We start from the raw sequence: 9,747 nt of genomic DNA, 5'->3' as shown, positions 1-9,747 counted from the left end.
CGTGATATAAAACCTCTAATTTTGATTGAAGTTATTCCTATTTTTTCTTTGTATAGAAAGTACGGAAATATTATTTAATAGAAAAACATACTTACATTTAAAGATTTTTTTAAAATTTTGGTGCAATGATAGATCTTTAGAACCTATAATTAACTGTCAAATTTGGTCCAAATATATACCACATATGCAAAGTTATTCACCAAAACCACTCAATTTTAATCAAAACCTTTGTCCACGCAAAACGTCACGTGAGCTAGCACTCTCTCAATCTTTACTATAGCTTCACCTTAGAGGAAGAGTGGACCATTTTTATTATTCATTATGTTTATTTGTTTGTAATTAAGTACAAAGCTACACAAAATAGGCTATCTGTGCTCTGTCCAGTACGGGTTTCGAAACCCGATTTCTTGCGGTGTAAATCAGCTGACATGCCGCTGTGCCATTGAGGAGGCTTGTCACTCAGAATAAAGACTGATTTGTTTGTTTGTTTTGAATTTCTCGCAAAACTACACAAGGGCTATCTGCGCTAGCCGTCCCTAATTTAGCAGTTTAAGACTAGCGGGAAGGCAACAAGTCACCACCACCCACCGCCAACTCTTGGGCTACTCTTTTACCAATGAATAGTGGGATTGACCTAAAATTATAACGTCCCCACGGCTGAAAGGACGAGCATGTTTGGTGAGGAACAAAGACAGCTGACTTAGAGCTGCAAAACGCTAGGGTAAGGGCAATCTTTTTTGGACAGGGGCCAGAGGAAGATGCGTCTCTTGGGTGGCGGGCCATGAGTTTTAAACTTGATAAGAAAAGGGGAAAAAATCCAAAGATGTATTTATTCAATTGTAAATATTACAAATTTAATAAAACTTATCATCAGTGATATTTGAATAAAGAAGAATTCTTTTGAATAATATCAGCAATCAGTTTTATATTATTTTAAGTCTTAAAATTTAAGACAATTATTTGTAGAGTCATTATCAGTCATTGCGATACTTGATGCTGAGTCTCTTGGGAGGTTTTCCAAATCAGGTTCCAGGATAGAGAGGTGAGGTGCAGTACGTCATTCAGATGTGAATCAGTGAATTGGGCGCGCAACTGGTTCTTTGCGAATTTCTTTTTTAAAAAGTTGCTCGCACACATAGTTACTTCCAAAAATATATGCCTTTTTTGGCATAGTCTACTAAGTTTGGATAAATTACAACGTCAAAAACATATTTATGGTATAAGTCCATCAAGGAGACACCTTCTGCATGAAACTTTGATTTCATAAGTTCACTGCTTTGGAGTTCAATTACTTCTATTTCAACTTTTCCAGGAACTTTATCCACATCCACATGAAAAGGAGTAACAAACAGCTTAAAATAAGCCTTGTGTGATCGAATGTCTGCAAAACGTAAGGAGAACTGAGTTCTAAATTCATGTATAACGGCAACACAGTATGAAGTGTCAGTGGGTTTATTTTCCTGCAGTGTAGGAAAGTGCGAAAAGATCGAATTTCCAAGCTGGCTTCCCCAAAGTCGAAGTTTCATCTTAAATAGTAAAATACGTTCATAAAGTACATCCACTAATTGACTGCGCTCTTGCAGCTGCAAGTTCAATTTATTTAAGTAGGAAGTTATATCCACTAAAAATGCAAAATCCGAGAGCCATAAGGCCTGGCATGGCCGAGCGCGTAAGGCGTGCGACTCGTAATCCGAGGGTCGCTGGTTCGCGCCCGCATCGCGCTAAAATGCTCGCCCTCCCAGCCGTGGGAGTGTATAATGTTACGGTCAATCCCACTATTCGTTGGTAAAAGAGTAGCCCAAGAGTTGGCGGTGGGTGGTGATGACTTCCCTCTAGTCTCACACTACTAAATTAGGGACGGCTAGCACAGATAGCCCTCGAGTAGCTTTGTGCGAAATTCCAAAACAAACAAACAAACAAACAAACCGAGAGCCATTCAGGATCACGGCACTCTGAGACATTCATCTTTTTACTTTCCAGGAATGCAGCAGACTCTTCGCTGAGCTCATAAACTCTTTCTAACGTGGCATCTCGGCTGAGCCAGCGAATGTCACAGAAGTACAACAAATCGAAGTAACGTACCTTCGCTTCCAATAAGAGTTGTTGAAATACCGATGATTCAGTCCTCGAGACAGTATAAAGTTTACTGCTTTCACGACAACTTGCATAATTTCATATATACCAAAGAGAGAGAGAAATATATTACTAAAAGTGCCCAACATTTATTCAAATTTCGACACCCCATACATATGGATCTATGCAACTGAAACTTAAAACAATAAATTAATAAATATCACCAAATAATTTACTTCCCTTTGAAATTATAACGATCTTATTGCTATTATTATTATAACGATCCAATTTTATAATTTAAAGTGTCATCGATTGCTAATGAGTGATTTCCAAACAAGGGCCTATATATTTTAAATTTGTTGAAGGCAGTGATGGACCATACAAATTAAATTGGCAGGTCGTATGTTGCCAACCACTGCTCTAGGGTGAAAAGACGTGCAAATACATAAATATTAGTTGTGCCAAGCAAACTAGATTTGTTGTTTACAGCTCAAGTTTTCGAAAGAATCATACGGGTAAATGGTTATTACTGATTGATAACTTTTAAGCATAATTTGCTGAATCCTATATAATCAGAGTGTTTAGCATTACGATGATATTAGCTTAAGCATTTAACATAAATAATGATGCTTGATACGAGGGTGATGAGAAGGAACTGGTAATCTAGATTCCATGGTTTTATTACAAAGGAATTTATTAACACTGTTTTAGAGAGGAAATTTCCACCTCAAATTTTAAAGAATCTGTTTAGATCTCGAAAATATGTGTCTATTCCAAATAATAGAGTTGCAAACTCTATTGATAGTAACCTGTTGTGGTGTGTTAGTCTGCATAAAAAGTAAAAACACCTTAGTTGCGAAAAGGTTGTGGCCAGAAAAAAAAGAAAAAGAGATTGAACAGGTGACTTAAGGGAATGAAGTTGAAAATGGTAGCTAAACTAGTATCTATACTTATAGCACTGATAAGAACTGATAAGCAAATATTGACAATTAGATAGGTCTCGAATTTTGTTTTGCCCACTAGTATGTCCCAGTTTGAACATAAAATACAGTCTGGCTACCTAATGAATGAATAAGATAATAAGTGTGTGATAGAAAAAATATATACATTATAGAAAGTTGAGAAACCTTAAATTTGGAAATCAAAGCTCTAAGAATTTTTCCTAAAACGTTTAAAGAATATTAGTAAGGAGTTGATAATAGAATTAATGTATAACTGTGGAAAACCCTGGTGGTGACTGAGATAGAAAGAGAAACCAGTAATACGCTGGTACACTACTGTCCTACAGCTAGATATAATCATAAGCACCATTTTCATGAGTTCTATTGGTGTTTTCTTCAAAAATATTTTATTGCGAGTGCAGCTAAGTGTTTAACGTGTATAGTAAAATGCATTAAACCAGAGACTCCTTAATTTTCAGTTTGGTGCACTAACCATGCTCTATGTGTCCTAGAACCAGGTAACTGAACCCTGTTGAAACAAATTATTATGTGCAAATGAAAAACAAAGCTGTATCAAATTATTTATTATGACTCAACTTGGTGAGGTATTATTGGGCTTACTACCGAAAATATGGGTACCAGTGAAAATACCACATTACATTTTAATATTTATAAGTAAGAATATGTGATAATTATATCTAATTAATTATGCTTATTATCAAGTTACTTTTTAGTTTGGATCCAAGAAGGTAGCATGCTTTGATTTAGAGGTGATATTAATATATCTGTATCTAGGTATATCATACAATTTTTAATTTTTACGCACATTTTGTTCATGGTTAATAAATGTTTTGTAAACAGGATGAGAAAAAGCTTTCAAGCTTAAATTAGTCATTTGGCTTAGACAAAACTTATATTCCACAATCTATTTTATAAATTTTGTGTTTGTTTGATGCTGATTTTGTGTCATTCTCACCTAAAATGACGTCTACCATTTTCAAGTAGCGCTTCAGAGACTTTTACAAGTTAATAAGAGTTTGTGGTTTATCTCTCTTAGAAATATATAAACAGTGTTATTAATGACTAACACATATAACATAGGACTGGGTTTATTTTCAAATAAAATCGATTTCTGAACAAATGTTATATAAACAAATATGCGCTAAAGAAAGTCCGACAGACCAAGCAGCAGTCGGACCAACATTTTGTCACAGTAACTATAGAGTTTTTTAAACTTTAATAATTGTTTCTAGACAAATGATTTGACTTATAGCAGTATGCACGAAGTAGAATAACAATGCATAATAAATTACCTGCGTAATCTGCAAGTGTACGTGTTAGTGCTTGCTTGTATCTATGAAAATTATAAGTATCAGTGAGTTCATATTTTTGTGGATCATAAAGAAGTGCTCTGCAAGTGATTAATACTTTTAAAAAAGTATTGTACAATTACTACAAAATTCAATCTCAGAGCACCTGATTTTCTAACTTTTCTAATGCTTCCAGACCCTCAGCACTGGCATACTTTGCACACTATTCTGAGTTGTATTGCCAATACATATTGCTTCCTCCATCCTTGAGACAAACCTGAAAATAACAATAAATTCGATCAAGAAATAAGAGGTACATTTTGTAATAAATAACTTGACTGAGTTTCTTTAAATGTAAAATGGTAAGCTAGGAAAACATGAATAAATGAACGAAGTCTTTATTATAACGAATGAATGGAAAACACAAGATAGACTGTGTTCAGCTTCAAACATTCCTCTTCCCTAGTATTAATCTCTGTTGAACTAAAACACTTGTTCTTAAAAGTAGTCTTCACATGATAATCTTCTAGTAGAAACTGGCTAAAGAATGCGTACCTAAATTCAAGAGATAAATTCGGTTTCTTTGTGCAATCAGTAGCATCACTTCATGATTGTTTTCTCACAGAACTAGTCAACTTTTACATTTAAATAGCAATAACTCGGCCAGCAAACAAAATTATAGCGCTAATCTCTTCAACCTAGATGCTATATTTAGCATTTTCAACCTTTTAATACCAGGGACTGACAAACTGCCTCCCTGAACTGTTGCAGGCCATTAAAATGCAAGTAGAACGAAAAATTGTTACACTTTGCACATGTATGTTCTATTAGTTTTTGTTTGTTTTCGTAAAATTCCATGAGCAGGTAGTTGAGAAATACTGGTTTATGTGACAATAATATCTTCTTGGGCAGAGAAGAAAAAAACAAAAACAATTATAACAAGGCAATCTCGATAACTTTTTGGACCACCTGTAATTTTACAAGTGCATACAAAACAAATAAATGAAAAGGTCTAATCATTTCTATATCATCAAATCGTGTAGAAAATAAATTATTACAAAATATATTTTTAGTGGTGTAATTTAAACGATAACTATAGCAAACTCTGTGGGCCTACATGATAAGGTTAGGATTAGAGTAAGAAGATGAACTAAAACATACAGAAAATTATAAAGATGTCAGATATTAGTCTCGTCATCGAATAACACCTTTCTCCATTGTTCTTGCGTCCAGTTCTTGTATTTCAGACCCCATTGTTACCGTTTTTTCTTCATTGAGTTGGTAAGTTGTTTTTGACTGGTCTCCTTGCCCTTCTAACGTAATTTCGAATGACGTAATATGCCTCAAAATTTCGTCATATATCCCAAAACTAGATCGACAGTACTGCAAAACACAGCTAATGACGCCGTATGTGTAAAAAAATGATTATTAAAGGAAATCAGCGGGTCTACACCGAGCGCCATACTGAAAATATTGTAAAATGACCATTTGTTTCAATTAATTTGCACAAGGGTGTAGTTACTGGGGCGATATTTATTACCTCGCTCGAAAAGAAGAGTGTCATTATTTAAGTTCCTATTCTTTAGCACCTTCCTACTATTAAAGGACCTGCAAAATAGTAGCAAGTGGCTCACATACTCAATCCTTAATCTCCTTCAAAACCTTAGGGAAAATATTATTTGGCACATGAACCTTATGATGTTTTAAACTTTTCAATCTTTTCTTAACTCGGTCAGAATTAATGCAACCATACTGTCCGACTTGTTTCTACCTATCAACTGTTCACGATGAGAATAACTACGTAAATTTTCATAAGCAAACCTGATGAAAAAGTAGAACGTCATATATATATAATCCAGCCAGCTCATAAACATCAGCTACAATCCTTCCTTTATCATACCTCAAAACTTTACCCTAATCCTAACATTTTGTTTACCCTTAATATATTTAAAGAAATCCTTACTGTTAATTTGCTTACATTTTCAACGAACCTTATTAATGTAAACATCAAACAAAGTAAAAACTAGTTATGTCAACTGACTTTGATAAATGTACATAAAGAGGTTAGAGACTTAGACTCAATGATGGCAAACTATTAAAGTTTGTTAAAAAACAAGACCTAGAGATAGAAAGCATAGGAAGAGAGGAGGGGAACAATAAATTTTAAAAGTGAGAAAACAATTAAGAGTACAAAATTGAGAAAGAAGAAAGACTGTAAATAGAGAGTATAAGAGCACAAATTGAGATCCAAGTTCACCCAACAGAAAGGTGAAGGTCCCAAAAATGGTAATATGGCGAAAGCCAGCCGACCCAAGCTACTCAAATTTCGTGAACATAATGAAGACATGGATGTCTTTCTGGAGAGGTATGAAAGATTCACCCAAAATAAGAACTGGTACAAAGATGACTGAGCTATCTGTTTCAACCCCTTTCTCACAGTAAAAAGGCCTACAAGTGTATACTGATGTGGTCAGAAGATGCCATGGACTATAACAAGTTAAAAGTAGTTTTGATGAAATAACTATTAACGTACCTATATTATGATTTTCATCAAAAGTTCAGAGAAGTCAAACTTAATCCTGGATAAACTGTATTTCAGTTTGTTGCATGTCTATGACCATACTTCACAAGGTATATTGACATAGCCAAGTGTGAAAATAGTTTTGAAGGACTGGCATCTCTACCAATGCATGAACAGTTCATGTTCACATGCATAGCTGACTTGTTATTATTACTAAACGAAAGAGTCCTGAAACAGTGAACAGAATTATCAAACTGGAAGAATAGTATATAGAAACACATGGAGGGAGTAGAATTGGAAAGTAGAAAAATTTAGTTAAAGTTGAAACAGGACTGACTGACCAGAAGCATTGCATCACCAATGTGACAAAAAGTTAATTTACAAATGGGAGTAGAGATGTTATGCTTTTATAAAATGGTGTACATTATGAATCAGTGCAAATATGTCATCAACAAATAGCTGCAGACATTACATATACAGCAGTTGGAGTTATCCACAAAGAGGTACTGGCAAGAAAAAGGAAAGAGTGACTATTGCCATGGGTGTGGCTGCCACAAGAAACGGAATAGAGATAACTCGTCAGATCATTACAAGAAAGAGGTGCTATCACTGTGATTAAACAATGATGACAAACATGTTAGTAGGTGAAGACTATGTTGAGCAGAAGAGAGTGACAGCTTTACGAGACACTGGGTGCAGTAGTGAGAACCAGCCAAGTATCTGATGGCTATATAATATGCAAGGTACATCTGTGTGTGTGTACTGATTGATGGAACAGTGAGAAAGTTTTCCATAATAAGAATAATGGTAGAAAATTATTTTACTTGAGAGACTTTGAAACCATTTGTGCTAAGGCACTAACATACAACTTGGTGATCAACAATGTACTAGGAAGTATAATTTTGGAAGGACCATATAGAAAGGAAACTGTTAATGAATTTGCATTCAATACAAAATTTCAAACAAAACAAACAATGCAACAAGCATCTTCAGGCTCGAAAAGTGGCATACCGAAAAGAGGTCGTTGGGAAATGAAGGAAACACGAACAAAATAAAAACCCTTCACAGTAGAAATTTTGTGATAGTACGGGAAGAAAGTGGAGCACAAGACCAAAAGATAGAGGATGAAAAGAAATTGATGTACCAGATCTATCAAGGCAGGTAGAGAGGGGAAATTAAACCGATCACAGTACCAGTAGAACACTGGATTAAAGTGATGACATTGATTCCTGAATCGATTGTGGGAGTACACCAAGGAGCGAAGTGGACAGAAGACGGAATCACCAGCAATTTCCATTGGCTGGGGGCCCTTAAAACATGACTAGAATATGCAAAAAAATAGTCAAAAGTAAAGATAGCTTGCTTAGTCAAAGTATCACTGGGTGAGATGCCTCTCATAGAAGAGGCATTCATGAGGGTAGTTGTGGACTTAATCAGACCACTATCACCTGTGTCCAACAAGGACAGCCAGTATGTTTAGACAACATTCGGCTATGTAACATATTATACAGAAGCTATATCACTGTTAAAGCTGGAGAGAAAGAAAGTAGCAGAAGCCCTTCTTGGAGCATTCAACAGAAAGCTTTTTAAAAGAAATCTCGAAGACGATAGAGCGATCCATTGTACCTCACAATGGATGCAAGAGATAAGCAATTTCATCCACACTAGGTAACTTTTTACTACTCCATAAAAACCCAGATATAATGAACTTTTATGGGAGAGTCAGTAGAGTCTTAAATAGTATGCTAAAGATGTGCCGGGAGAGATCACATGACTGAGACACGTACCTGTAGTCAGTATTGTTTTCTTACTGAGAAGTAACTCAAGCAAAAAAGGATTTTCGCCTTTCAATTGTTCTACAGAAGAACAGTATTTTGTCTGATGCAGATACTGAAAGAGCTATATACAGGATAAAAATAGTAGATGTGAGGAATATATACAAGTACCTGTTAAATCTTAGATACGGACTGGAGGACACCTATTAACTCACTCGAAAGTTTGTATGTGGATCAAAGTAGTCAGAAGCACTTCTGTAACAAGAAGGCAAAGAATTGATGATTTAAGGTCGAACTGAAGTTATTGGCTTTGCTACCTGCAGAGAACAACAAAGTCACTTTGCATTGGAAAAAGCTTTTAAAATATAGGAGATGCTCTACAGATTAGACTACAGGGTGAAGGAGGATGAAAAGACTAAGATTTGCCACACCAGTCTGTTAAAGAGGTACTTTGAGAGAAGAAGATGCAGCTACTGAGACACAGGTAAACAGTACAGGTGTATGTATCAGAGACACAAAACAAGATGACAGTGATTTTGTCATAGGTGAAGACCTGCTATACCTAAGACCACTGGATAGAAATGAGATGTACACAGATGTCAACATAGGTAAACACTGACCAGCAACCAAAAGAAATACCTACAAGAATAGGTGTATGAGGAAGAGGGCTTGGGGCGGCAGTTCCTTTATCTTGCAATACATATAGTCATTCAGGCAAAATTAGAAGCAGAAAATAAGGTGATTCTTGCAATTTTACCTTTATTTGATAAAAACTGGCAGCAGAAGTTTTTATTGATAACCTTGTTTGTACAAAAATGTACATCAACCCATCTCTGAAATATCCTCCATATGTCTACGGCTGCAAGATCAACTGTGCCAGTATGCAGATGTCTTTATAGGTATACTAGGCAAGAAAGACCTTGCGCAACGCAACATTGGTACTATGACCAGGGATTTATGCTATAAAAACACGAAGACAGATTATTTACAATAAAGTATGCAAGTACAAACTATTGAGTAGCGAGAAGAAGTACTCGGTGATCAAACAAAAGTGTCTATCTGTCATATTTATCATAAAGAAGTTCCAGAAAACCTTTACAGGAAAGAGTTCATCATCCAGACAGACC

The sequence above is a fragment of the Tachypleus tridentatus genome, chromosome 8 (assembly GCF_004210375.1).
Source record: "Tachypleus tridentatus isolate NWPU-2018 chromosome 8, ASM421037v1, whole genome shotgun sequence".
Classification (NCBI taxonomy): Eukaryota; Metazoa; Arthropoda; class Merostomata; order Xiphosura; family Limulidae; genus Tachypleus; species Tachypleus tridentatus.
This window is presented reverse-complemented; position numbering follows the sequence as displayed.